This window comes from Macaca nemestrina, chromosome 11, assembly GCF_043159975.1.
Source record: "Macaca nemestrina isolate mMacNem1 chromosome 11, mMacNem.hap1, whole genome shotgun sequence".
NCBI classification, from domain to species: domain Eukaryota; kingdom Metazoa; phylum Chordata; class Mammalia; order Primates; family Cercopithecidae; genus Macaca; species Macaca nemestrina.
This window is the reverse complement of record NC_092135.1, coordinates 103,061,472-103,089,361: the sequence shown is the minus strand read 5'-3', so window position 1 is coordinate 103,089,361 and position 27,890 is coordinate 103,061,472. Positions and strand designations below refer to the sequence as shown.

The 27,890-nt window shown below is 37.5% G+C and overlaps 1 protein-coding gene and 1 long non-coding RNA gene across 7 annotated transcripts in view; one reads left to right on the top strand and one right to left on the bottom strand.

The window, feature by feature from the left end:
• The window catches only part of LOC105468044 (par-3 family cell polarity regulator beta), a 1,086,746-nt gene that overhangs the window by 599,913 nt on the left and 458,943 nt on the right, over positions 1 to 27,890 (bottom strand). The gene's annotated exons all lie outside the window — the stretch shown is intronic.
• Positions 699 to 27,715, top strand: LOC105468041 (uncharacterized). 2 transcript variants are annotated; one of them, XR_979246.3, is made up of 5 exons: positions 699 to 835; positions 1,659 to 1,725; positions 16,316 to 16,436; positions 17,270 to 17,342; positions 27,517 to 27,715. It is a non-coding gene; the product is annotated as an uncharacterized lncRNA (long non-coding RNA). The 2 variants fall into 2 exon arrangements; XR_979245.3 differs by lacking the exon at positions 27,517 to 27,715 and having other exon boundaries at positions 17,270 to 17,406.

Sequence of the window (27,890 nt, the reverse complement as noted above, 5' to 3'; positions counted from 1 at the left end):
TTCAAATCACTAAGTTTTTCTTGATAGATGAGAAACATCCACAAGTCAATTTAAGGCATCCTGGATACAAATCTATATGATTTATCAGTTGCAATTGAAACCTTTGGACATTACCTTTTATTGGATCATTCAAAGTTCCTGGCAGGACTGGAAAAAAATGGCAGGCTTTGGAGTCACTGTTATCTCTAAGAACACTAAAAAGGTGATTTTATTCCAAAGCCTATGTGCCCCAAATGCTGTTTTCTGTGTAACAGGAAAGGGCCACTCAGGCCCTTTCTTCTGTTTCTGCTTAATAACACCTAAAATTTTAAACCAGTGTTAATCAAATAAAGCTCAATCCAGAAAACTCAGAAACTAGGCATTTCTGGCAGAGAACACGACTAATGGAAGTGCCAGAGGAAAATCTGATTCTTTCCTGTCTATAGAGACTTTCCCAACATTTGCAACTGTGGTTTGAGACCTCATTTGACCCATATCTGCTTCGGGAGTCCAAAGATCAGCTTTAACCTCAGGCACCTTTTACATTATGCATCCGGTAGGAAGAGGTCATATTCCGTTCATGATGTGGCACTGGCCCAGCTGTCTAAGCCTTTGTGACCTCACGTTGGATAACTGAAATCTAATCCACTTGAAAGTACTCTGGAAGACCACCCAGGTGTTTCATATGGCTGCTGTCTTGCTACTAAATAGGCCCATTACACAAGCTGGAGAACATTACCCCAGCAGACTAATTCACCCAGTGACAGAGTAAGGCAATGATCCACGGATTATTATTGACTTTTCCATGTAACTTCTGGCATCAAATTCAACATGAATCAAAATCCAAAGTCCACAGGTAAAAAACTGTATTGTGTTTCTATGATCCTTCAAAAAGAGAATCAAACTCTTCTAACAACATTGGAGTTTTAACTTTCAAGGGGAAACATTTTAACATAGAGGGTCACTAATGCTGGGAAGACATAATTTGTTTAAAAGTTAAAATATTTTCCACAAAGAGATTTCTGAGAGCCACAGGAATGGCTTGGTTTCTATCAATCATAAATAAATCAAATAAGCCAAAGATCAAAACTTCATGACTCTTTTAAGGGATTATCAGAACAAGAAAGCTTATTTTATTCCCCCCCCCCCCAAGTCCTATGAATAAACCAAATTATACGAGAATCTGAGCTACTTATTAACCTGAAGGTAATACCTGTTGCATCTAGCCTATGTCACAAGCCCATTTGACTTCGATTTCACTACCTGTAAGTACTGCATTATGCTATTTATTCATTATAGCTCAATAGCATAAAATAGACAATATTGATAAGTCACAGAATAGTGAATTAAAGCACAATCTACCAAGATGAGGGGAAATCTGATAAAAATTCAACAACATAGGCCTACCATTCACTCCAAACATTAAATTGAAGGTGCTGATAAGAGGCCAGTATCTAAGTCAGCAGCATCTGAACTTGTCAAATGGTTCCTGAGACAAGCCTTCTTTAATTTGAGATGAAAGATCTTAATCTCATCTTTCAGGTCTTCTCAGGGTAAGCAAACCAATGCACAGTGCTATTTTCAAAAAAGGCCTACATAGAAAAGGAGGAATTGCCCTTATAAGCTACACATGAAAGTTCGGATGCTATCACAACTGTCTTTGTGCTTTGCTTGTCTAGGTCATCTCATTCTATGCTATCCATCTAGACTGGAAAACACACATACAGAGTTGCCTTCACAGATAAGGTATGTGGGTCTCAAAATGAAATAGGTTGAATTCTCAGATATGCCAGTGACATTGCTGAACCTTTTAATTTGGTCCTTTCACATACACAGCTAAATGGATTTGTGATGTGTATCTTTCTAGTCTGGCAGTCTTTGGTTGTATTCTTGAAGTCTGTCTAATATTTTCACAAAAGGCTTGTGATGCTCATGTCCACAGACCTTGGTCACTTTCAAAAATGGCTTTTAAATGGTCTTCAAAGAGAAAAATCAACAATTTCATGCTGGACTTACATTCCACAATAAAAAGACATTACTGAGCAAATGTTGTATTTTTAGCACAGCATATAAGTAAGGCATCTTAGCAAGGGTTGGGTAAACAGACCCCCGTCTGGACAGGAGGAACAGCAAGGTCACATTACAAAGGGGCATGTATACTAACATGGGAGGAATCTGTGGCCATGAAACAATTCACCATAGCTTCCAGTCCTATGTACTAATTTTACAAGCTCTTATGTTTAGAATACAGATTTCATAAGCCCTTATGTTTAGAATAGATTTTGTTTCCTATCTAAAACAAACATATGGTATCAAACAGTCTTTTAATGCTCAGATTTAAATTAGTTTTAAAGAGATAAAAAGACTGAAATAGTTCTGCTATTCATACATGCTTAACAACAGCAATATTTATGTCAACATATTGGCAGAAGAAACGTTAAGTTCCCTATATCTCAGTGGGCCCACAGTTTCATTTTAGAAGCAACACATTTACCTCAAATATTCACAATGCTGTATTTGGATATGGTGAACTAAGTGACTGGTGGACCTATCTCTAACAACTTTTCAGCATTCAAACAATTCAACTCTCAATTACAAAGACGTCTCCACTACACAACCTGATTCTTTTTGGCCAGGATGGCTTGTTTTATTTGCTTGTCACTTGGTCATTGCTAAATTTATACAAATATTCAATAAACAGTCAGAGTACAGTGAGATATTTTGGGTTCCAGGTAAAGCTCATGCTTCTTCCTCTGAAGTTCACCTCAGGGGACTATCTCTGTCCTCAAAAACAGGGTTTACTCAATCTGTGGGCTGCAACCTATTCACGAGTCTTAAAATCAATTTAAAGGATCATGATCAGCATTCTATACCACAGAGGGCATAGAAGATATTGGACTGTATTACAAAGTAAAGATGCATTTTTGTTTTGCACAACAGTTATATACTGGCTTGCAATGCAAAATCAACTTCTGGCTTTGCGTTATGGTCAAAAGAGTTTGGGGGGAAAAATAGCTCTAAAGCTGCTTTCCTGGAGGACGCTCCATAGCAGGTTTGCAACTCACTACTGGCTTGGGAAGTTTCTGAGGAATTAAAAGTGCCTTAAGGAAACACATACTAGCCCAGGGTTCTGTCTGATAATACACTTCCACAGCCCTTCTGTTTTTGGAGTTTTATGTCCTGTTTAACATCTTTTGTCCAGGCACTTACTGAAAATTGCTAAGTGCTAGAAACTGTGGTAAATCCTGGGGAAACAAAGATGACTACAACATAGTCCTTGACCTCCAAAGGACTCTAAAGATACATAATAATGCATAATACAATACCACTAAAGATTCCAAGCAGTCACTAGAAAGCGCTGCAGGAGCAAGAGGGAGAATTATAATTCTAACTGTTGAAGAGGGCTTCATAGCAGAATGAACATTTTAGTGGGTATTCATAATCCATTCATCTATATATCCATCTATCCCCTACTCTGTTCAAAGCACTAAGCTAGAAGCCAGGGAAAACTTAAATGAATGAGAAAATGGACTCCCTCTGAAGAACACCAAGCGCAAAGGGGAAAGATGAGGTAGAGCAAAGGAAGTGGTAAGTACTAGGCACAGAGACACCACAGAGGCAGAATAGGTTACGTCTGTCAGAGTCGAAGGCATTCTGTAGAAAGACAGGGATGTGAGTGGAGGACAATGATGGTGAATAGTGGAGAAAGGCTCTGATACCCAAAACAAATCTGTTCTGTATTATAAAGTAGGCTGAAAAGATAAATCAGATTTTAGCACTTTCTTGCTTCATATCTTTGTTTCTTGCCATTTCTACTAAAACACAATCAACTCTAACCAAGCTCTACCAGATTATAATCTATTCCCAAATGTTTAACTCTTCGTGATGCTATTGTAAATGGAATTGTTTTCTGAACTTTCTTTTCAGATAGCTAAATGTTAGTGTATAAAAACACAACTGACTTCTGTACATTGACTTTTATATCCCGAACTTTACTGAATTGATTACTGAATTTATTAGTTCTAGCAGTTTCTTTTTCTTTGGGTTTTCCTTAGGGTTTTCTACATAAAAGATCATGTCATCTGCAAACAGAGACGATTCAATTTCTTCCTAATTTGGATGTCTTTTGTTTTTCTTGCCTAATTGCTCTGGCTAGGACTGATGGGACTATGTTGAATAGAAGTGGTGTCAGTTGGACATCATTGTCTTGTTCCTGATCTTAGAGGTCTCTGAAGGGAAGGCCGCTAGTGGGACCTCACTCAGGCTGAAGACTCCCATCTGTTGACCATAAGCCTGCTCATGTTAACCTGAAAAACTTTCAGCTTTTCATTGATGAGTATTATATTAGCTGTGGGCTTGTCAGAACCTTTGTTATGTTGAGGTAAATTTATTCTATACCTAATTTGTTAAGAGTTGTTATCATGAAAGAATGTTGAAATTTGTCAGATAATCTGTTAAGAGTTTTTAATTATGAAAGAATATTGAATTTTTCTGCACATGTTGAAAGAATCATATGATTTTTATCCTTTATTCTGTTAATGTGAGGAGGTTAAAGATCTGTATGCCAAAATCTATAAGACGTTGTTGAAAGAAATTGAAGACTCAAATTAATGGAGAGATATCTCACGTTCATGGATTTAAAAAATTAATATTGTTAAAATGTCCATACTACTCAAAGTGATCCATAGATTCAGTGTAATCCCTATATAAATTCCAATTCTATTTTTCACAGAAACAGAAAAAAAATCCTAAAATTCATATGGAAACACAAAAAGCCCCAAAATAGCAAAAGTCATCTTGGGCAAAAAGAACAAAGCTGGAGGCATCATATCCTGATTTTAAACTACATTACAAAACTACATAGCCACAGTAATAAAATAGTATGGTATTGGCATGAAAACAAGACACATTGACCAATGGAACAGAACAGAGAGCACAAAAATAAACCTGTGCATATATAATCAACTAATCTTTGACAAGGGTGCCAAGAATGCAAAATGGGGAAAGGCTAGTCTCATCAATAAATGATGCTGTGTGAACCAAATACACATATGCAATATAATGAAATTAGGCCCTTTTCTTACCTCATATACAAAAATTAACTCAAAAAGGACTAATGACTTAAATGTAACATCTGAAAATGTAAAATTCCTAGGAAAAAGCATAGTGGAAAAGCTTTACATTGATCTTGGCAATGATTTTTTGGATATGACACCAAAAGAACAGGCAACAAAAGCAAAGGTAAACAAGCAGGACTACACCAAACTAAAAAGCTTCTGCACAGCAAAGGAAAAAAACATCCACAAAATGAAAAGGCAACCTATGAATTGGGAGAAAATATTTGCAAACTGTATATCTGATGACGGATTAGTCTCCAAAAATATGATAAATTCAAGCAGCTCAATATCAAAAAACAAATAACCAGATTTAGTAATGGGCAAAGGACCTGAATAGACATTTTTTTCCAAAGAATACATACAAACGGCCAACAGATATATAAAAAGGTTCACAACATCACTAATCATCAGAGAAATGCAAATCAAAACCACAATGAGATATCACCTCATACCTGTTAGGATGGCTATTATCAGAAAGATGAGATAACAGGTGGCTATTGGAAAGTCTGTGGAGAAAAGGGAAGCCCTGTGCACGATGGGAATGGAAATTGGTACCATCATTATAGAGAACAGTATGGAGGTTCCTTAAAAAATTAAAAATATGTCAATTAATAAGTGCCCTATGGTCCAGCCATATATCCAAAGGAATTGCACTTTTGGTCAGATATCCAAATGAATTTAAATCAGTATCTCAAAGAGGTATCTACACTCTCACGTTCATTGCAGCGTTACTTACAATAACTAAGATAGGTGTAAATGACACCTACAATAACAGTCTAGGTGACTACTGATGAATTAATAAAGAAAATGTGGTGTGTCTAAACAAGAGAATAATGTTGAGCCATAAGAAGAAGAACATTTTGCAATTTGCAACATCATGGAAAACTTGGAGGACATTATGCTAAGTGAAATAAGCCAGACACCAAAAGACAAATATTGTCTCATCTCAATCATATGCAGAATTCAAAACAGTTGAAATCATAGAAGCAGAGAGTAGAATCGTGGGTGTCTTGGATGAAGGGGTGGAGGAAGTGTTGAGAAGTTGGTCCAAGGGTATAAACCTTTAGTTACAAGATGGATAAATTCTGGGGATCTAATATACAGCATTAACTATAGTTAATAATACTGTGTTGTTTATTTGAAATTTGATGAGAGAAGATTTTTAAGTGCCCTCACCATATAAACGCATGCACAAATAGTAACTAAGGATGATGATGAATGTGTTGATTGATTTGATTGTGGTCATAGGTACACAATGCATATAAAGATCAAATCATCACCCTGTACATGTAGAATTTAGACAATTTTTATTTATAAATATTTTAAAATAAAATAGAAAAAAAGACTGTTTATATCCGGCTTGACTCTCTCTCATCTGGCTCCTCTCTGCCCACCCACTACAGTGCAGCCACCCTGGCCTCCTTGGCTCTCTATCTTTCTAAATTCACCCAGACTGCCCTAGTGCCTCTGTACTAGCTCGTCCCTCTGTCGAGAATGTTCTTCCACCTTTCTTTCTACTCTCACAATAGTCCTGTCATAGTTACTTGCTCTCTATTCCTTTATCCTGTTTCATTTTCTTCATTGCATTGTTACCATCAGAGAGAATCTGGTGCATTTGCTTATGTGTATAAATTCTAAGAGCCAGAAGGGAAGTTTCATGAGAACAGAGATCCTATCTATCTTTTCCCAGTTGTATGCTCAGACCCTAGCATACCGTGGGCTGTATAAATGTTTGTTAAATTCAAAAAGGAACACAGGAAGTTGGGACAGGTGTAGGTTAAGCAATGATGCAGAGATGCAAGTGGGTTTCAACCAGGACACACAGAATTAATGGACAAATGAGAAATACAGGTTGTTGACCCAACTTATTACGCCAGGTATGAGGCACCTGTGTGTTGAGGGGTCAGAGGATCACATTCGGTGGTTGGGGCAAAACATGAAATAGGAGTCAGTCTTGGACGTCAGAACCCGGCTGGTATTAAACCCAGAGAGACTTGTGGTTATTTATGTATCTGCTCAGCAGGAACCCAGACCACTGATCCAGCTCCACGTATACAGAGAAACAAATAACATGACATCTCCTTGCAGATTCTCAAGTGAGTGCATAGTTAAACCAAGATAGAGAATCTGGAATTCAGACTGCCCAGGAGAACACTGTGGCATAAATTCTATCAACAATCCCAGAGTAACATTTCAGGAAGAAAACAATACAACATTTATTTGTCTAATTGGGACTCACTGTGAGAGATAATTCCTCCAAGATAATAAAAGTTAGCCATGATGTTAGTAGCAAGCCATTTAGCACAACCAAAGGGCACTGTGCATGTGTCACATAGGCAGGTCTGTAGGAGAAGGGCTGACACTTTTGGCAATGACAGCAGTCCAAACGAAAAACACAGCCACGGCAAGCCCATCTAACGGTTGCTGTGAATCACCCTGATTATGAGTCACAAGCATGCAATCACTGGCATACAGAAACTCCTGACTAATAGCCATGAGCAGTTTGCCTTTGCTATCTAAGTGTCGCAGACTGAACACACTCTTGCCCGACCTAAACTCGGCATTAATACCTGAATCACAGCCTGGGGAAGCTCAATATTCCACTGCTGGAAAGAAGATAAACAGCAACAATACAAAGATGCAGCCCTTTTTAGTGCCGCTAGTTAAACTGAATGCGTTTAATCTATCTTCTGCATCTAAAATGTCTGTCATCTTCTCTTGGTGGCATGAATGATATTTAAACACTCCTGCAGAAAGCCAGTTTCCTGAAGGCTTTTCCACATACCAATTGGCAAACAGAATAAACACCCTGGTTACACTATTACAGAACACAAATCATCACAGTGCCAGAGGGCATGCTGTTTATGGTTCCATAACCAGAGAAAACCACACGATCATTAGTTAGAGTGCTTACCTATAGGCCTGAAATATACAACTAATTTCTTTTGTTTAAGATATGCATAATCTGCTCTGGAAACAAATGATATGCTTCATTAATTATTATGGTATGAAGGCATTCTATATCTATGAGGAAATTACCCACATCAAATGGCTTCTTCTGACCTTGGTCTAGCATGACAAAGAATTAAATCATACTGTCCTGCCAAAAAATGTTGATCAACATATCTGGACAAATGTCCACATAAACACTATCTCCATCACTACAACTAGTAAATCCTATCATTTGGGAATAAAAATTTAAATAGGTATGAGGCACATTCTGGAGGAAGAATAAACTCTTGCAGAAAATGATGGTGAGGCCTGTAATCCCAGCACTTTGGGAGGCCAAGGCAGGTGGATCACTTGAGGTGAGGAGTTCGAGGCCAGCTTGGCCAACATGGCAAAACCCCATCTCTACTAAAAATACAAAAATTAGCTGGATGTGGTGGGGGGCACCCAACTACTTGGGAGGCTGAGGCAGGAGAATCACTTGAACCCAAGAGGCAGAAGTTGCAGAGAGCCAAGATCGCGCCACTGTACTCTAGCCTGGGCGACAGAAGTGAGGCTCCATCTCAAAAAAAAGAAAAAAAAAACAAAAAAACAAAAAGAAAATGATGGTGAGGCATACATGATCATAGCTAACACATAGCAAGAGCTCACCCTGCACTGGGCATTCTTCTTAGTGTGTTACATGTTTATCTTCACAGAAGATCCTAAAGCTTAGGGATGACTATTACCACCATAGCAGCGGTGAAGAAAAGGGAGACCAAGACAGAGTTAAGGGATTTTCTCCTCACCACACACCTAGTATATGGTAGAAACAGGATTCAAACTCAAACAATTTCTTTCAAAAATCTGCACTCCTGTCCCCTAAACAGCAAATCAAGTAGATGCTACCAGATTCAAGATCTGGAGCTGCTGATGTAAATACGCATGTTTTTTTTTTTTAAGGAAAGGCAGTGCAGTCTTAACTCAGCACCTGAATGATTGAGTTCATTCATGCATCCTTTAAAAGAGAAAAGCCTAAAACTCTTAATTATATATAATTCAAGCTGCAGAAGAAATATCACTGCATAGAGTCCCCTTTTAGCAAATATTTCCTGGCTGCAGTATTGAATAGGGAGTCCAGCTATAGGCGGAGCTCTGTAATTAGGGTCCATGGGAACTGTGAACAAGGTCAGACTCATGTTACTCCCAGTTTCAAAAAATAGGGGGGTTGGGGGCACCGCTGCTAAAAATAAAAATAAATATGTACATTAAAAAAAGGTAGCTTCTTTACCAAAAAAAAAAAAAAAAAAAAAAGAAGAAAGAAAGGTGTGGGCATGAAGAAAGATGCAAACCCAGACACCAGAGTTTCCAGAGGCAACTCCTCAGCCTTCTCTTTCTTCCATTTCCTTTGCTGGAAGGCCAAAGGTGGGGACCTGTCTAAGCAGCATTGCTGCCACATACAATTATTATTTTAATCGACATTGTGCTGTGTTAATGAGTGCCAACCATGTGCCAGATGGTGTTGAAAACAAAGCCTTCTCTGCAATCCTGCCCAGTGGGATCACCACCTCTCCTCTCTGTGGAAGCGATCACAAATGTAGTAATGAGCTAACTCCGATGCAACCGAACTTCTAATCCCCCCGACACTCTCTGATTGGGCAATGCACCAAGATTTGGCATAGAAAAGGCACCTGGAGTGCTGTCGGATGATCTCTTCAGGGATAATGGACCAGGGAACTGAGCCTGTAATGATTTCATATCAGTTTGTTCAAGTTCAGTTGCTATTAATTGGGTTCAAGTTCAGCTCCAGTTCACACAATCTAAATAAATAGCTGTTGAAACCAGCTTAGTGCCTGGCACAGTATGTATCTTTGTAACTAACAAGAGGCAGGCAAAAGAGAAAGATGTAGAAGGATGCTTTGCATGCCTGTTTTCTGGTGTATACTGTCAGCCTAGTTGATGTGTGGAGTAAGGGGGGAAAACCCACAATGTCCCAATTTTTTACAATTATCCATGGTTATATTACTCAATGAATGATCGTATTATGAAGAGTTGAGCTCCAAAACAGGTTTCATAGTGAAACTTGCACGTAATTGTTGAGATCAGCTGCAGGTAAAACACTGGCTCGAAGTTAGCATGGTCTGGAATCCGGACTTTCTCTTCATCTTCCATCTACCTTGGCAATTCTAAGACGTTAATTCTATTGTAATCTAACTAAAATCTGAAAAAGAAATGTTTTAGACAAATTCTTTGCTAAACAGAGAAAAAGAACAATATTGCAGAGGAAAAACTCTATTTAAAAACAGGGCTTTGCATATTTTATGAGAAAAATCAATCCAAAATCTATTTTGTTCTAGCCCATTAAGATTCACTCTAAGTTGGTTTCGCTAGAATGAAATTTAAAATACATTTCTAAAGATCATTTGTAAGAAAATTTGAATGGAAGCATTTTCCAATTCGGTGTTGGCTGGCAAATTCCAATTTCTGTTACAATCCAGTCATAGATACTATGTTTAAAATGGGAATGATTAGAGAAGATACTGGCAAAGTATTTATAATAGAACTACATAGGGAAGGCAATATGTTATAGGTAATATTAGATAGGACATGTACTACATATCTACTTTTTGTGACACAATAATATACCATTTAAAATATAACTAACTGAATCATTTTAAATGATTATTAAATCTAAACAATGAAGTAAGCAAATAATTACTAAAAAGAACCAATTATGAAAGTAAGAGTAATAAAAAGCTGAATTTGTTTGAAAAAGGTAGCTTTTGATATTTTGGAGTTTTTGCATTGGATTTTTTGTAGTATTTGGATTTTCTTTTCTATTTTCTCCTAATACAAGTAAAAGGCATTTGACCACATATGAAGATTTTAGTACCCTTACAATGATGAAGTAGGTAAAGTGTAGGAATAAAACCAGTGCTACAGAATCTAAGGCACCTGAGTTCCCTGTGTTTCTGCCATTGACTTGATATATTACTAGATCTAATTCCTTAACCTCCTAAAGTCTTGGTTTCCTCATATTTAAAATAGAAACTTATTTTAAATTTCTATTCAAAGAAAGACACAGGGTCATTGGAGAGAGAGAGAGAGAGAGAGAGAGAAGACAGCACAGAGTTGCCCAATAAATGCTGTTACCTCCTGCTTGTGAAACTGCAATTCCATATACTCTGGTTCCACTTTGCAACCAGTCCTTCCAGAGGCTGTGTGAGCAGCCATTGGGAAGTCAATCCTAAAATGTTAGGCACCATAACCTGTGATCCCAATGCATGCCCAGAATCAGGAAAATCTACAATATATAATTTGCTTACCATGTACAATAAACTTTATCATTCCAAAACAATGTCTAAACTATCATTTTATTTTACATTCTAGCTACTCATAATCTGTTTCCTAATCCTCAAGGGAGTTTTAAAATTGGGACTCATATGGTGTGGATGTATTTCTACCAAACTATTTAAAATAGTGCTTTTCAGAACATCCTTTCCAGTTGCAGACCTCTACATAGGTTCATGAAATCATTCCAATTTGCTTTATTTGCTGTATTAGAAATTTCTGGCTTGGAGGTAGCACATAGGATATGGTGCTTTCTCTGCCCACCATCTCCCATCACCTTTCTCTGAACTCGGCCATCTTTTCAGCTGACATGCTCAGAGGCAAGGTCTCTTAGGGAGTCCCTTCCTGGTCAAATTTCCAGTTCAACTGGTCTTGGGTCCCTGAAGGGAAGGCCTCTAGTGGGACCTCACTCAGGCTGAAGATAGTTATCTGTTGACTATTAGCCTGCTCGTATTAACCTTTGCCTTGTTTGCTTGACTTTGCCCATCTCTGATTTCACATTGAGAGCTTAAGGACAGAAGTGCAGTATAGTGGTCCAAAAGGCTAGCCTTGAAGACAACTCAACAGGATCCCCAATGTGAATGGAGGGAGATGCCAGCTTGGGTTAATAATCGCCATCTGACTTTGACAACACACAGAGGTTTCAAAGATAATTTTCCTACATATAACAAGGTCCTGTAGGTAACAAGCATAGATTGCACAAAATGTTGTAATTTTCAATGTAATCTTACCTCAATGTAAACTTAAAATACCAACTCTTCCCCTTGCTTTGTATTAATGAATTTATAAGAGGAGTATTTTTTCCCAAAGCCAGTGAGAACCTGCCTGATTTTATGAAATTCCAAGCAGAGTTTAGATGGAAACAGAAGAATAACCCTTTTATTTAACTCAACAAAGATGCACTAAGCACCTATTATGTTTCTAGTTTTATGTGCAATATCAAATAGTATAAACCTATTCCTTCCCTTCAAGGAACCCACTGGGATACCTGAAACCACATATAAAATAATGTGAATGATACAAGATAATTTTATCACTAAGTACCAAGTTCTGTGATGCAAACCTCTTTAATTAAATGCCACATAAGGGCTAAAAAGGAACATGTTAACATTGTCCAGGAGGTCAGAGAGATTGCTCCAAGCAAGTAGGCCTGATGTCCCCAAGTCTTAATGATGAGATTTGGATGAATAAAGAGGGCAAGTCATCCTAAGTGAAGGGAACTGTAAAATCAATGACATGGTGACAGAAAAGACCATGGCATGTAGGGTTGGGATATAGGTGGGGAGTAAAAGTGAGTACCCCCAATCCATTCAGATTAGAAAGCCGCAACAGCTTTGTGCTGGGAAAACTGGGTGTGCGACAGTTAGATACACACAAACACATCCCTGCCTTTCTTCTAGGGACTATAACTTTATTTCCATTAAGCTTGTGTCATGGCTATAATCTGGACAAATGAGCTCTCTGGAGATTTACTCTGCCTACCTATTCTCTCGGCCAGTTCTCTAACCAACTTTGACTTACGTGTTTCCATCCCTAATATCTTTTTCTCCTTTCTGTAACTTTGAAACAAAGTTTCCACCTTTGTTGTCCTGAAACTTTTCTTTCAAAAACCATCCATTCTAACTTCAGAGAAATGAAAATCAAAACTACAGTGAATACCACTTTATACCCACTAGGATGGCTATAAGAAAAAAGACATCTTAACAAGTGTTGGTGAGGATGTGGAGAAACTGGAACCTTCATATACTGCTGGTGGGAATGTAAAGTGGTGCCACAGGTTTGGGTAACAACCTGGTGGTTCCTCAAATAATTAACCACAGAGGTATCATGTGGCCCCAGCCATTCCACTCCTAGGTATATATTCAGAAGAAATCAAAACGTGTACATGCAAAAAAAACTTGTATAAAATGTTCATAGCATCACTATTCATAATAGCTAAAGAGTGCTCACAACAAAAATATCCATCAACTGATAAATGAACAAATAAAATTTTGTATATCTATAAAATGAAATATTATTTGGCAGTAAAAAGACAATAAAGTACTGATACTTGCTACAGCACAGATGAACCTTGAAAACATACTAGGGGGGAAAAGGCAGTCACAACAAACCGTATACAGTATTACATGTTTTCATTTGCATGAAATGTTCAGATTAGGCAAATCTATCAAGACAGAAAGTAGATTAGTGGTGGCCAAAGGCTGGGCTGGGGAATAGGGAAATTGGGGAGTATTGCTAAGAAGTACAGGGTTTCTTTCTGGCACGGTTCAAATGTTCTAAAATCGATGATGATGGCTGCAAAACTATGTACATATGCTAAAAGCCAATTAATTGTACATCTTAAGTAGGTGAACAATATGTTATGAATTATACATCAATAAGCTGTTAAGTCAAAAAGAACCATCCAATCTGATGAATTTAAGTATAAATCACCTTTATTACACGAGATACAAAATCCTAGCTGCTTAGAGCTGGAAGTAGATGTTACAGATGAGGGCTGGTGATGGTAATGTCTTTAGCAGCAAAACTCATTGGGCCAAGCAAAATATTGCATGAAACAACTATAGGTGAAAGAAACAAAAAGCATATTTCATTAATCAGCTTGGTTTTTTTTTTTTTTTTTTTTTTTTTTCCACTTACACCGCTAAATCAAATTTGTAACCTTTTGTCCAAACTTATAAGATGTAACTGTAGCCTTAGGTCAAGAAAAACGAGGCTCTCCTGATGAGGCAAATTTTGGCATATAATGCATTTAAGTGCATGAATTATTTTCATCACACTTTAAAAAAGCATTTGAAATCAAATGTTTCTGGAATCCTTAGACAAGCATCTGATTTCACAAGAGATCTACTGAAAACACTTCATCTAGTCCAATGCTCTTAGTTGTAGTTGCAGATTTGAAAACTGAGGTTCAGAAGGGTTGCTATAGTCATAGGGCTACTAAGGAGCAGAATGATGGTCTCCTAACTTCCTTCCTTCTTCAGATTTAATGATCACATTTCATATTCTGCATATTACATGAAAATAATTATGCTATAGGTAAATAAGTAGAGACAATAAGATTATACAGATATATCACACCTGTTTATTACACCAGGGTGTGAATGCCTTAAAGGCATTAAAGTGAGAACTCACTTTTATACTTCCTTCCTTCTTTCCAGATTTAAGGATGTGGATATTATGTGGAAAGGTTATGCTAAAGGTAAATATGGAGACATGTTATACAGCTATATCACACCTGTGTCTCACACCAGAGAGTGAATGCCTTAAAGGCATTAAAGTGAGAACTCACTTTTGTACTCAGTGTTTAGCACAGTGCCTGGCAACAGCGTATGTTTACATTTAAGGAATGACTACCTGAGGAATGAACTTTATCTTCCAGTGTTATTTAAAAACACAGATTTTCAAACTAGAGTTCTAGTTCCTTATCTGTAACCACCTAAACATCACCTCTGCTTACACTAATTGTGTTGTAAATTACACTTATCTTTTCCCTCTTGTCAGCTCCCCCTTGACCTCACTGTTCTGTCAATGGTCCTATCTTTCTGCCAATCACCCAGTGACAAGGCCAGGATTTGGAGAGTCCCTACACAGGATGATTCAGGAAGAGGATAGGACCATTTCATTCAGGCTATCAAAAAATTAAGCAGAAATTAAGTGATTAAGCAAGCCATTGACATGAGTGAAGGTGAGGGAAGGACTAGATGAGCATGAGAGCCCTGGCTGTGACCAGGGAGCAAAGCCAGACAATGCTGGGATGTTATAAAAAGAGAGCCATCCAGGCTGGGCAGATGTTCTCAGAAGTAGAAAACAATGAGTGCATAGGAGGCTTTGACACGATGACCTCAGAATTTGAGGTCAGGGAATGGTTACTCTGTAAACAGTAAAGAAATAACTCATAATAGATGAGGTTTGGCATCTGCCATCATGTCCTTGACCAGAAAAGGAATGGGGGAGGGGGGCAACCGAGGCCCAGAAAAATAACCAGGTGGATTTTCAGAAGCAAGAACTGGAATGTAATTAAAATAAATTTTTGCTCACTGAATTATATATTTTTCTGAGGATACTATAATTATGGCAACAGTAACTACTATGTTTATATTTGTTAGTGAGGGTATAATGTTCTGTGTTATGGCACTGGCCCTGCTCCCCTAAGCATCTGTGACCTTACATTACGTATCTACAGGCCAGACATGTCTTCACATACTTTGTTAATATGGCTCCCCCTCTATTACCCAAACTGTCTCATTCCCTTTATGCTTCTGGTCAAACCATAATGCATAGTAGACTATCTGAATCATTTCTCACTATTTCCTACTATTTTCAAAGTAGGAAGGAAATTTTCAAACTTTCTCAAATCTAGACACTTCCATAGATTATTCCAGTATCTCTGTAGCCCCCACCCTTAAATTTCTGCTTCTCTGGACTCTTTTGGTGCTTAGAGGAACTATCTGGAAGTTAATCATATACATGTTTTATTTAACTTTTTTATCCATCCATCTTCCCATCTAGACTGTTTTAACATTTTAAGAGCAGAATGTGTGGCCATTCAAGACAGTAGGCTAAGAATTGAGAATCAGGAGTTCAGTTGAGTAGGAAGGACTTTCTATATACCTAAAAGGACAGTGGTCCAAGTTCAAAGAAGCCAGTCAAAGTAAACACAGAAATCAGACAGGCACTACTGGACCTGAGCAATGCCTTGAAAACCATCATCTCTGGAAACCTGTGTTTTCAGAAGAAACCTGAGGACCAGAGGTTCCTAGGATCCTCATTTCCATGGGAATCAGAGTAACCCTATTTTCATTTGCTTTATATGTTGAGGCTCTGCTTAACGTTTCCTTGGAAAGAAATGATCCCATGGGTAAAGTCAAATTAAAAAATCAGTGGACTAAAAAGTCATGCATGTGTCCAAAGAGTTTCTGAGTGTCTCCTCTGGGCAGGTTCCTCATGAAGGGAATGAGAGTTGGGTAAGTGAAGAACACGTGAAGGTATGTGAAGAAGGCCAGGGTGGCTGAAGCATGAAGAACAAAGGGAAAAAGAGCACAAAATGAGCCAACAGAGGTAGGCGGGGTCAAAAAAGATAGGTTTTGCAGATGGGGAAGGGTTTACATTTCATTCTATGTGCTAGAGGAGGCCACTACACTTCTCAGCAGGTAAGTCCCACAATCTGACTTAGAGAATACCTTAAATCCTACATTTATATTTTATATTTGCCTTTTATATTTTAAAAGATAAATGTAAGCTGCTTTGTGGAGAACAGAGTGAAAAGAGACGAAAGAGGAGATTATTGTAGCAGTGCTAGACGAGATGATGGTGGTTTGGCCTAGGTAGACAAAGAAACAGTTTTGAGATTTATTTTGGAGAGACAAAACCAATTTTTCCCATTTTGCATTTCCAGGCAAATTAACTTCAGTGTAACTGTTGGGAGTGGGGGACTCAGGTGGAGTGTGGAAATGCTCTAGGTAGGCAGGCAAGGTTGCAGGTTTCAGACATCAGCAAGCAAGCTTAGAGAACAAGGCTCATGATCAGGAAAATAAACCCATTCTTTCATTCATTCACTCATCACTCACTGAACAGCTGTGTGCCAGGCAAGGTGCTGAGGCCTGGGCATGCAAAGTCAAATAGGGCCAACTGTTCAAAACTAAGTAAGAAACCCCACTGCACAAGGTGACAGACAGAAGAGATTCTCAATATCTAGAGTGAGCAAGTATGGATACAGAAGACAAAGCAGATGTCAACCACCTTTATTACATCCTCCAACTTACTCATTCACTGATTCATTCATTTCCCTAGTTCACTCGCTCAATTCCCCAACTATCATCCATTACCTATTTGTTGTGAAGCTCAAGACTGGGTTATACCTGTATGAATAACACATCATCTGTATCTTCTAGGAATTCAGTCTGCATCTTGCCAAGGAGAAAGACATGTGAACATGTCAGTACGGTTGACCCTTGAACAACACAGGTTTGAGCTGCACAGGTTCACTTATACATGGATTTTCTTTCACCTCTGCCACCCCTGAGAGAGCAAGACCAATCCCTTCTCTTCCTCCATCTACTCGACAGGCAGATGACAAGGATGAAGACCTTTATGTTGATCCACTTCTAATTAATGAATAGTAACATATTTTCTCTTCCTTATGATTTCCTTGATAATTTTTTCTTTCCTCTAGCTTACTTTATTGTAAGAATACATAAAAATACATACTGTATACATAATACATATAACATACAAAATAGGTGTTAATCAACTGTTTATGTTATTGGTAAGGCTTCTGGTCAATAATAGGTATTAGTCGTTAAGTTTTCGGGGAGTTGAAAGTTATACTCAGATTTTCAACTACATGTGGGCCCTGTGCCCCTAACTCCCACATTGTTCAACAGTCAACTGCATAATGTAAGGTGCCAAAATAAAAAATATACATAGTTAACTATTCATGAGACATGGAGAAGTTGATCTTTGTAGCCTACAGTACAGTCCTATGACAGTTACATTCCTTCTGCCTTAAATGTACTCAGCTTAAATTTCACTTCTTTACAGAAATCTTCTCTGACTTTAATTAAATTGGGTTCCCTGAATACTCTTGCCTTTGTAGCACTTTTCAAAGTTTGCAGTTACATGTGTGTTAAATTCTACCTCTCTTAGACTAGACTACAAGCTGCACAAGCGCTGTATCTGGTCTGCTCTGTGCCGTACTTTCCAGCACAGTGCTCAACCCAGAAGGGATGCTCAATAAACACTTGTTGAGTAAATTATTTTCTTAATCCAAGATAATTTCAATCATAGGCACATTTTATTAGAACATGCCAAATAACCCTACATGAAAACTGAATGTCCAAAGCCCAGAAATAAATGTTAATGAATAACATTACTCAGGTACCTTCTCCTTGGCCCACACACTGGGGCATCCCAGTTGTGAATTAGATATCACCCCCTTGGTTGCAGCTCTCCTTTCCTGCTCCGTACCTGAGAACTATAGATAAGAAAGAAGTTCTACCCTGTGGATGCCAATAACTGTACATGTGACAGTCAGACATCAGGATCACAAATGCAGAATGACAGAAATGTACTTGTCCCTGCAGAGAGGTTAAAGCAGCCATGGTCCAAGGCCAGTTGTCAGGAAATTTCTGGTTTTCATTGACTTACTTGAAAAAGATATAAGAAGTTAGGTTCATGCTAGTGACAGCATGCAAATAAAGCTATTTTTATTTTTATTTAATACATGGTTCTACTCTTACTTTCATTGAATTTAAAGTACCAGCATACCAATATGAATAGATGAAGACTTTTCTCAGACTTCCCTAAATTCCAGGAGTAAAGCTGGTTGGCAAGGCAATTCTGGTAGCAGAGTTGGCAGGTGGGCTGTTGGCAATGTGAACTTATAGACATGGACAAAGATTGAAGGTAAAAATACAGATGAAACGCCTTCTCTGCCTGCAGATTTCACAGTACAGTGACATCTTGGTTCTCAAACAGTCTGAATTGTTCCATTGCTTACCTCCACCGGCTGTGGAACTGCCACTGAGATAGTAGAGGTCACATCGTTTCCCACATCCCAACAGGAACTCTGCCCTTTGATCCTGTGAACCCTCCACAGTTGCTCATTTAAAACGGTTTTCAACCTCTGGCGCTGACCACAGACCTGCAGATGCTGCTTCACAGCAGGCAGTGAGCCCTCAAGAAGCAGTCGATAACTGGTTTTTTGCTTTTGTTTCTGTTCCTATGTATTTCTGAGTCTTACAGAAAGATTAAATTTGTGAAGTGGGAGTGTTATTAGTATCTACTGACAGAGGTCAAGGACACTGCTGAGCACCCTATGATGCCCAACGTACAGGAGAGCCTCTCCACAACAAAGGTGCAGCCAGCCCAAGGCATCAACAGTGTCGAGGTTAAGAACCCCGACAGACACTACACCACTGGATACACGAGGAGGAAGATAATGTATTCTCTCTGCTTCTGAAAATTATATCACTTTTCAGGAGATAATGACATTTATATACAAGTCTGAACGGGAGAAAAAAAAATTTTAAACATCTAAAAATAACGATTTTGAATAATTAAACTACAGTTATCAATTATAAATACTAGAAGAAGACAGACGAACAAAAGAGCACCGCAGAAAGCAAATTAGAATTGGCATTTGAATTACAGCAAATAAAAACAGCCCAGGGGCCATGGCTCTGTGACTGCGTGAGGAAGTCTCAGACGGGAAACTGTCACCGGACCAAGTAAAAGTTCCTTTGGTTCTCAACTCATGTTCAAATCAAGAAGGGAGAGGATGGATTCTAGCTTGCATGGGTAGGGACAGTGTGTGAGCAAGTCAAAGTCAGACTCTAGGAAACGCTATGTAGATTTTAAGTCTATCAGCAAAAACATGAAAACTTTAAACATATCTTATTCTTCTGCTTATGCTAGACAAGTAAAAGGTTGCTCATTTTAGAAATGCTATATTTTGGAAGTGCTTTCATTTGGGAGTTCAGGACAGTTTCTTATGTGTCTGAGATCTCGCAGTATAATAAATTACTCACAGAAGGACTTTAGTGGTTTCACCTTGAGGTATTGCAATAAATATTTCCAACTTGTTTATAGCTTTCTTTCCATGATCCCAACACTGTAAGAAACAGGCAGGTTTTAACACTGAAAACTGAAGATAAATACAGAAATAGTTAAGTTATATGTGCAGTTAAAACACTATCTTTAATGTGGTTGTATGTGTCAAGCTATCAAGTGTTTGCTGTGAGGGTACTTTTAAGTAACAGTCCAAGAGAAATCTAAAATGCTCAGAATTCCAAGCTGATTCCCTAGACACTATACTACTGACCATTTTCACCTGCTCTTCTTTTCTTACAAATCTACATTCTAAAGCAGCCAGAAATCAAAAGAGTAATGGAAAGCAAAATCCATTCTATTCTCATCTCAAAAGCTTTATGCAGGATAAGCTGATTAGTCTGTTAACATTTTGAATTTTTCCTCTAAAAGTAAACTTTGTAGGAAATACTATCTATCAGGATATGTATTGGAAATTATATAAGCAGAAAAATGGAAATATATACTTAATGGCAGGCTAAATACAGAAATTCAACCATCCTAGCACTACCACGAAGACAGGGAAATAGTAAAATAGGTGAAAACTCACAAATATGAAGAAAACTGGAGAGAAAATGAGTGTAGATGAGTGATGTTAACAAAATGCTGGAAGATGGGAAGTGAAAACGTAAGGATCAGGATCAGTGGTAATTCTCTCTCCAGAAGAGACAGCTGAGACCTGACATCCTACAGAGGTAGGGAGGCCAACCAAGTTGCAGGGACCCAGGAAAGCTCAGGAATTGGGGAAAGCAGCTGCTTTAAAAGGCCGGGGGCGGTGGGGGCTGATGGCAGGAGGATGGGTAGAAAGCCTGTAAAATGCCCAGTGAGGCCTTGCCCCATTTCCATTCCTCAGTCTGTGTGCTCCAGAGACTGCCCCTTCTCTTCTCTCCTCCTTGTACAAACCAGAGTTGCGTTTTCTGGGTAGGCTGACCAATTCTGATCTAAATGATGCCAGGCATAACTGCAGAGGCTGAGTGTGACGCATGGTTGTGAAAAAACAGAGAACTAAGAAAAAGTCAAATACTGAATGGTGAGACCCCTTCTTTATTCCCATGCTAGGTTCCCTAAACACTGTCACCCAGGCTTAAATCTCCAGGTAAGGCACATGGAGAGAAGTCTTTCTCTGCGGGAAATAATTGAGAAACGAAGTCCACGGTATCCTGTCTCCAAAATAGCCACCCGGCAAGCCCCACCGCCTGGATTTACACTATGTAGTTCCTTCCTACAGTGCACCAAGGTTGGTCTGTGTGGTGAATAAAATATGACAGAAAGAAGTACTGGTATGTCAATTCTGAGATTAGGTTATAAAACTGCACTTCTGTCTTTAGAGCATGCCCCCGCTAATTTCTCTCTTGAGTCACTTGTTCTGAGGGAATGCAGCTGCCATGTCCCAAGCAGCCCTAGGGACATACCAACAATCTAAGGAAATCAGGACTGCCAGCACCTACATATGTGAGCTGAGGAGTGAGCCCTCTGACCCATCCTTGACATGACAGCTTAGATACAGACTCTTGGGAAACCCAGAGCCAGAATCACCAAGCTAAGCCATGCCTGCATTCCTGACACTAATCATCTGTATGAGGTAATAAATGTTTGTCATTTTAAGCTGCTAAGTTATATATAATCTGCAGATAATCAATACACCGCCATTGGATAACAACATTCACCAGCCAAGAGTGAATAGGCAGGATCTCTATCCAATTAGCCTAATGGTGCTACCAACTTAGGGGATACCTTCCACCACTAAACCTCATACACCAGAGAGTCACAATCAGCTTTTCAAGGGGATCCTTCTTAAATATAAACATACAGCTGAGAATAACAGAAAATGAGGAAACCCTTTAAAATAAAAAGCCAAAATAATCAGTAGAATAAACGTGGGAGTAACAGACAATATGAAGAGGATTTAAGTCCTGATATTAAATACTGAAGACAAAGGTAAAATATCATATATAACCACACTGAAAATATATAGACTTGATAAAGCATACCACTCTGAATTTTCAGAAACTGAGGGATAAATAGAGGATCCTAAAAGTTTCCAAAGAGGAAAAAAAAAAAAATCCATGTCTGGAATGTAAAAAGAGAATAGAAGCATACTTCTCAAAAGCAATACTGGGGGCTAGAAAATAGCAATGCAATCGATTCAAATTCAGAAGCAAATAGACTTCTAGCCTAGAATTATATATGCAGCCAAACTATAAATCAAGTGTGATGGCAGAGAGAAAAATTTCTTAGAAATACAAGGTCTCAGAAAGTGTTTGCTCTCATGTAATCTTTCTTAGAAAGCTACTGAGAAGTCAGCTTCATGAAAATGAGGGACTAAACCAGAAATGAGAAACTATGAAATCTCAATAAAGAGAATGCAGCTCAAGAGAAAGGTAAAAGGAATTTTCAGTATTGCAGCTGTGCATAGATCTTGAGGGCAAATAACACAGATTGAAAGAGGAGTTCATGCACAGAGGCTGCAAGGAGGGATGGCTGCAGGGAAAAAAAGCAGCTGGTGAACTGACGTGCTTGACTATATTGTGGACATGTTGATATTTCTGTGGGAAATTTTAAATTAAACATTTGTATTAATATGTATCAATTACTTAACTTCAAAAAAAAAAAAAGCAGTATAATGAAGGAACTGATCTCCCCCTACTCTCTCCACTCCTTCTCTCTCTCTCGGTGTTTCTTTTCAGCTTGTTAACAGTATTGTTGTTTAAACTTGCCTGCTTGGAAAAATATTGCTATATCAGTTCATTAAAATTAAGCTTTCAAATATGAGAGAGAGTACCTTAGTTTTTCTGTTTCTCTATAAAATGAAAACAAGTAATACCTACCTCATGGGTTGAAGTGAATAACAGGTGAGATACTATTGTAAAGAGTTTAGCACAATGCCTGGCTAACTAGTGAAACATATTTAACCTGAACTTAAGGATTGAGTTTCAAATTCCACATCTTTCCATCACTTTTTAAAAAAATTAACAGGTAATTTTTAGATAACATGTGCTTGTCATAGTAAAAGTATTGGTAACCAAAAGGAACAAAAAAGATGTTACAATAATCTACGAACCAAAACCAAAAACATAAGCACAACTTATTAATATGTTGGTGTGTATATTTTTAAGTTCTATTTTTAAACAGAAATGTGATTATAAAGCATATACTTTCTTCGTATTATGTTTTCCTCAACTCAATAAACTCGAAGACTCAATATCAATTAATTTTTTTCTAGAAAATATTTTGGAATTTTTCACAAAACATTTCAACCTCTAGTCAGCTCCTCAGAATGTTAAATATTTAGACGGTACAAGTTTTGTTATTTTAATTACTATAAATATCCCAAATGTCTCAATGTCCTTAAAAAGTTACAAATTAGAACTAATCATATCAGACAAAAATAAGGTATTGCATAACTTTAATTTGCTTCATATAAATACATTTAGCAAACACTTGTACCCTTACTATATGCCAGGCACTATCTTTTATTGCACTTAATATTTGTAAAGTTTATTTTTCCCTCTTAATTCCTATTTTATTACGATTAGTCACAATGTAGCTTGGATAGTAATTTTCATTTCTGAGACTCTTCTCGTGTACTTGATTTTTGACTGTAACACAGCTGTGTAGGCTACTCTGAAGCCGCAATATTTTGGAAATCACTTAGCCTCTTTGACATACAGAGTTGTCATCTCTAAAACGAGGACTGTTATATCTATCAAATGAAATAATGTATGTAGAATATTATAAAGAAATATTCTAACTTCTTCTAACATCTATCCCATCAAGTCTTTAATTGCTTTACTAGAGAAAGACTTTTTGCCCTGTTCTATACTTAAAGATTGTTAGGTTTTACATCTCTGTTTTATCTCTCAGTTTATTTAGTCTACAGATATATAAAGCTGAACTGCATTTATTGTTCAGCATTGTAAAATGTAATAGTAGAGCAATCAAGTGGAATGCAGAAGGGAAGAAATGGGATAAAATACATTTCTAAAATATTATATTAATGTCAAAGGTCAATGTTGTTGAGGGCCGTGAAAGGTGCATTTTTTTCTATTTAAAGGAAAACAAACAAATTTGCTCTGAAAGTACAGAAGGGAAATTCATCATTTCAATAAAATAGTTTTGTTAAAGGAAGCCCAAAACTTTCCTAATAAAAGAGTTGGTTTTTAAGTGAAAGGTCTACTCCTTTCAGTTAAAAAAAAAAAGAAAGAAAAAAAGATTCTTTGTGCCTGTAAAACAGTGTGGCAATCCTTTATCAAGACTATGCATTATTTAAAGCTCAACTTACCAGAAAAACATGCCACAAGTTGGATAAGAAAATTTTTTCCTGACATACTGTGATGTGCCACCAAATGTGGAACCAAATCTCATCCCTTAAAAAATCTAGGATCAGCAATAGTTTAAGGAGGCACTACTCTTTCTTCCACTCTTCTTTTTACTTTTGTGGTTGAAGTTCTTCTCATGTATCAAAAAAAAAAAAAAAAAAAGTGCTATACTGCTATACACCATCAACAACCAAGCTGAGAATCAAACCAAGAACTCAATCTTTTTTACAACAGCTCCAAAAATATAAAATACCCAGGAATATATTTAACCAAGGAGGTAAAACATCTCTGCAAAGAAAACTATTAAACACTTCTTTAAAAAAATCACAGATGTCGTACAAACAAATGGAATAACATCCCATGTTCATGGATGAGAGAATCAATATGGTGAAAATGAGATTATACTGCCCAAAGCAATCTACAGATACAAGGCAATTCCCATCAAAATGCCAGCATCATTCTTCACAGAACTAGAAAAACAACCCTAAAAGTTATATAGAACCAAAAAAGAACTCACATAGCCAAAGCAATACTAAATCAAAAGAACAAATCTGAAGGCATCCAAATCTGAAGTCATTACCTGACTTCCAATTACACTACAAGGCTATACTTACCAAAACAGCATAGTAGTGGTATAAAAATAGGCACATAGACCAGTGGAACAGAATAGAGAATCCAGAAATAAAGCCAAAAACTTACAGCCAGCAAAGCATACAAAAACATAAATTGGGGAATAGACACCCTATTCAATAAGTGGTACTGGGAAAACTGGCAAGCCACACATAGAAGAATGAATCTGGTTCCCCATCTCTCATTCTATCCAAAAATAAACTCAAGATGGTGTATTAGTCCATTTTCACACTGCTATAAAGAACTACTCAAGACTGGGTAATACATAAGGGAAAGACGTTTAATTGAATCACGGTTCAGCATGGCTGGTGAGGCCCCAGAAAACTTACAATCATTGTGGAAGATGAAGGGGAAGGAGGCACCTTCTTCACAAGGTGGCATGAAGGAGAAGAGCAAGCAGGGGAAATGTCAGTTGCTTATAAAACCATCAGATTTCACAAGCACTCACTCACTATCATGAGAACAGCATGATGGTAACTGCCTCCATGATCCAATCACCAGGTCCCACCCTCAACACGTGAGGATTACAGGGATTACAATTCAAGATGAGATTTTGGTTGGAAAACAAAGCCTAATAATATCAGGTGAGTCAAAGACTTAAATCTAAGACCTAAAATCATAAAAATTCTGGAAGATAACATCGGAAAAATGTTCTGGACATTGGTTTAGACAAAGAATTCATGACTACGATCCCAAAAGCGAATGTAACAAATAAATAAATAAGTGGGACCTAATAAAACTAAAAAGCTTCTGCACAGCAAAATAAATGATCAGCAGAGTAAACGGACAACCCACAGAGTTGGAGAAAATATTTGCAAACTATGCATCTGACAAAGGAGTAGGGGCCAAAATCTACAAGGAACTCAGACAAATCAGCAAGAAGAAAATAAATAACCTCATCATAAAGTGGGCAAAGGACATGAATAGACATTTCTCAAAAAAAGATATACAAACAGCCAATAAACATATGAAAAAATGCTCAACATCACTAATCATCAGAGAAATGTAAAAATTAAAACCACTATGAGACTCCACCTTACTCCTGCAAGAGTGGCCATTATTAAAAAGTCAAAAAACAATAGATGTTGGTGTAGATATAGTGAAAAGGGGATGCTTTTACATTGCTGGTGGAAATGTAAGTTAGTACAACCACTATGGAAAATAGCATGGAGATTTCTTAAGGATATAAAAGTAGATCTACCATTTAATCCAGCAATCTCACTACTGAGTATCTACCCAAAGGAAAAGAAGTCATTATATGAAAAAGACACATATACACACGTTTATAGCAGCACAATTTGCAACTGCAAAGATATGGAACCAACCTAAAGTGTCCATTGACCAATGAGTGGATAAAAAAATGTGGTACATACACCATGGAATACTACTCAGCCATAAAAAAAGGAATGAAATAATGTAATTTGCAGCAACTTGGATGGAGCTGGAGGGCATTATTCTAAGTGATGTAATTTAGGAATGGAAAACCAAATATCCTATGTTCTCACTTGTAAATGGGAGCTAAGCTATGAGGATGCAAAGGCATAAGAGTAATACAATGAAATTCGGGAACTCAGTACGGGGAAGTTAGGAGGAGGATGAGAGAGAACAGACTACACACTGAGTGCAGTGCACACTGCTCGAGTGATGGTTGTGCTAAAATTTCAAAAATCACCATTAAAGGACTTATATATGCAATCAAAAACCGCCTGTACCCCAAAAACTATTGAAATAAAAGACAATAATTTTAAAACGTAGTATGCTTTTTGATACACACAGGATCAAAATCATTAAGTTGTTGTTTTTCATTTTTGGTAGGGGGTATTAATTTTACCTGTTATTAGCTAACATTCTGGTTTATTATACTTTGTATTTTTAAACCTACATTACCTTCACCCATATAAATATCAATATTCTTTGTTTGCCTTGCATCTCTTAACCAATTCCTTTTTTTCTAATTTTTTAAATTTTATCAATAAAAGTATACAAAGCCTAAGGAGTTCAGTACTATCTCAAAGGCTTGATGAAAAAGTGTAGCCACAGTTCTAATTCCTAGTCTCTAGACAATTATTCTCAATTCTTTTGGTTATTTCTTCTGGTGCTGACCTCTCTATTTTTAAATAGAAAGCTTGTGCCCTTTTTATACTTATTTCTCAGTTTGGGACATTATATTTTTTCTTCCTAGTAATGGAAAATGAGGACTCAAACTCTTTCCTACCAACCACCTTCAGCTTTCTTCATCCTCACTTTCCCAGTATAACAAACTTTGAATTAACTCCATACTTTGTGCTTACATTATTTTCTCTTGCTGTATATATGTGTGTGTATACTTTTTGTGTATATGTGTGCATACTTTCTGTGTGTATATGTGTGTGTGTGTACTACAGAGGAGAAGAGAGAGCAAAGGGGAGGAAGACAGGGCAAGGGAGTGAGGTGGTGAATTAGGAAGGGAGGGGATGAGACAGGGAGGAAGCAAGAGAGAGAAAAAGATAGAAAGGAAAACCAGCTCAATTTAAAAGAACAGAATTTAAAACTAGAAGGTTGGTTGTGCAGTATGAAAGTGATGCTTAATGGAATTATACTGACTCTCCTACTAATTCTCAAAGGAAATTCTGCCTCAAGAAACAGAGTATGAGAGAAGAGGACAGCAGAGAGACTGCTAGAGTATACTGAGGGGGAGAAATTGAAAGCCTGAAATAAACGTGACAAGAATCTTGAGAGCACATCAGGTTGAACCGATGAATAGCACATCTCTCATTTCAGCTGAGATGCTTTATGTCTAATTTCTGGTTTTAATCCTAATAGTTACCCTCACATATTTGAAGTGATAATAAAGAGAAATGCAATATTTATTTGCCCCATGTATCTTAATTTATGAAAATATTATTGATATGACATTGCCTTGGCAACTTAACATTTTTCACAATGGACATGCATTACCATCATTTCATTTCATTTCCTCTGCCTTCCTAATATTACC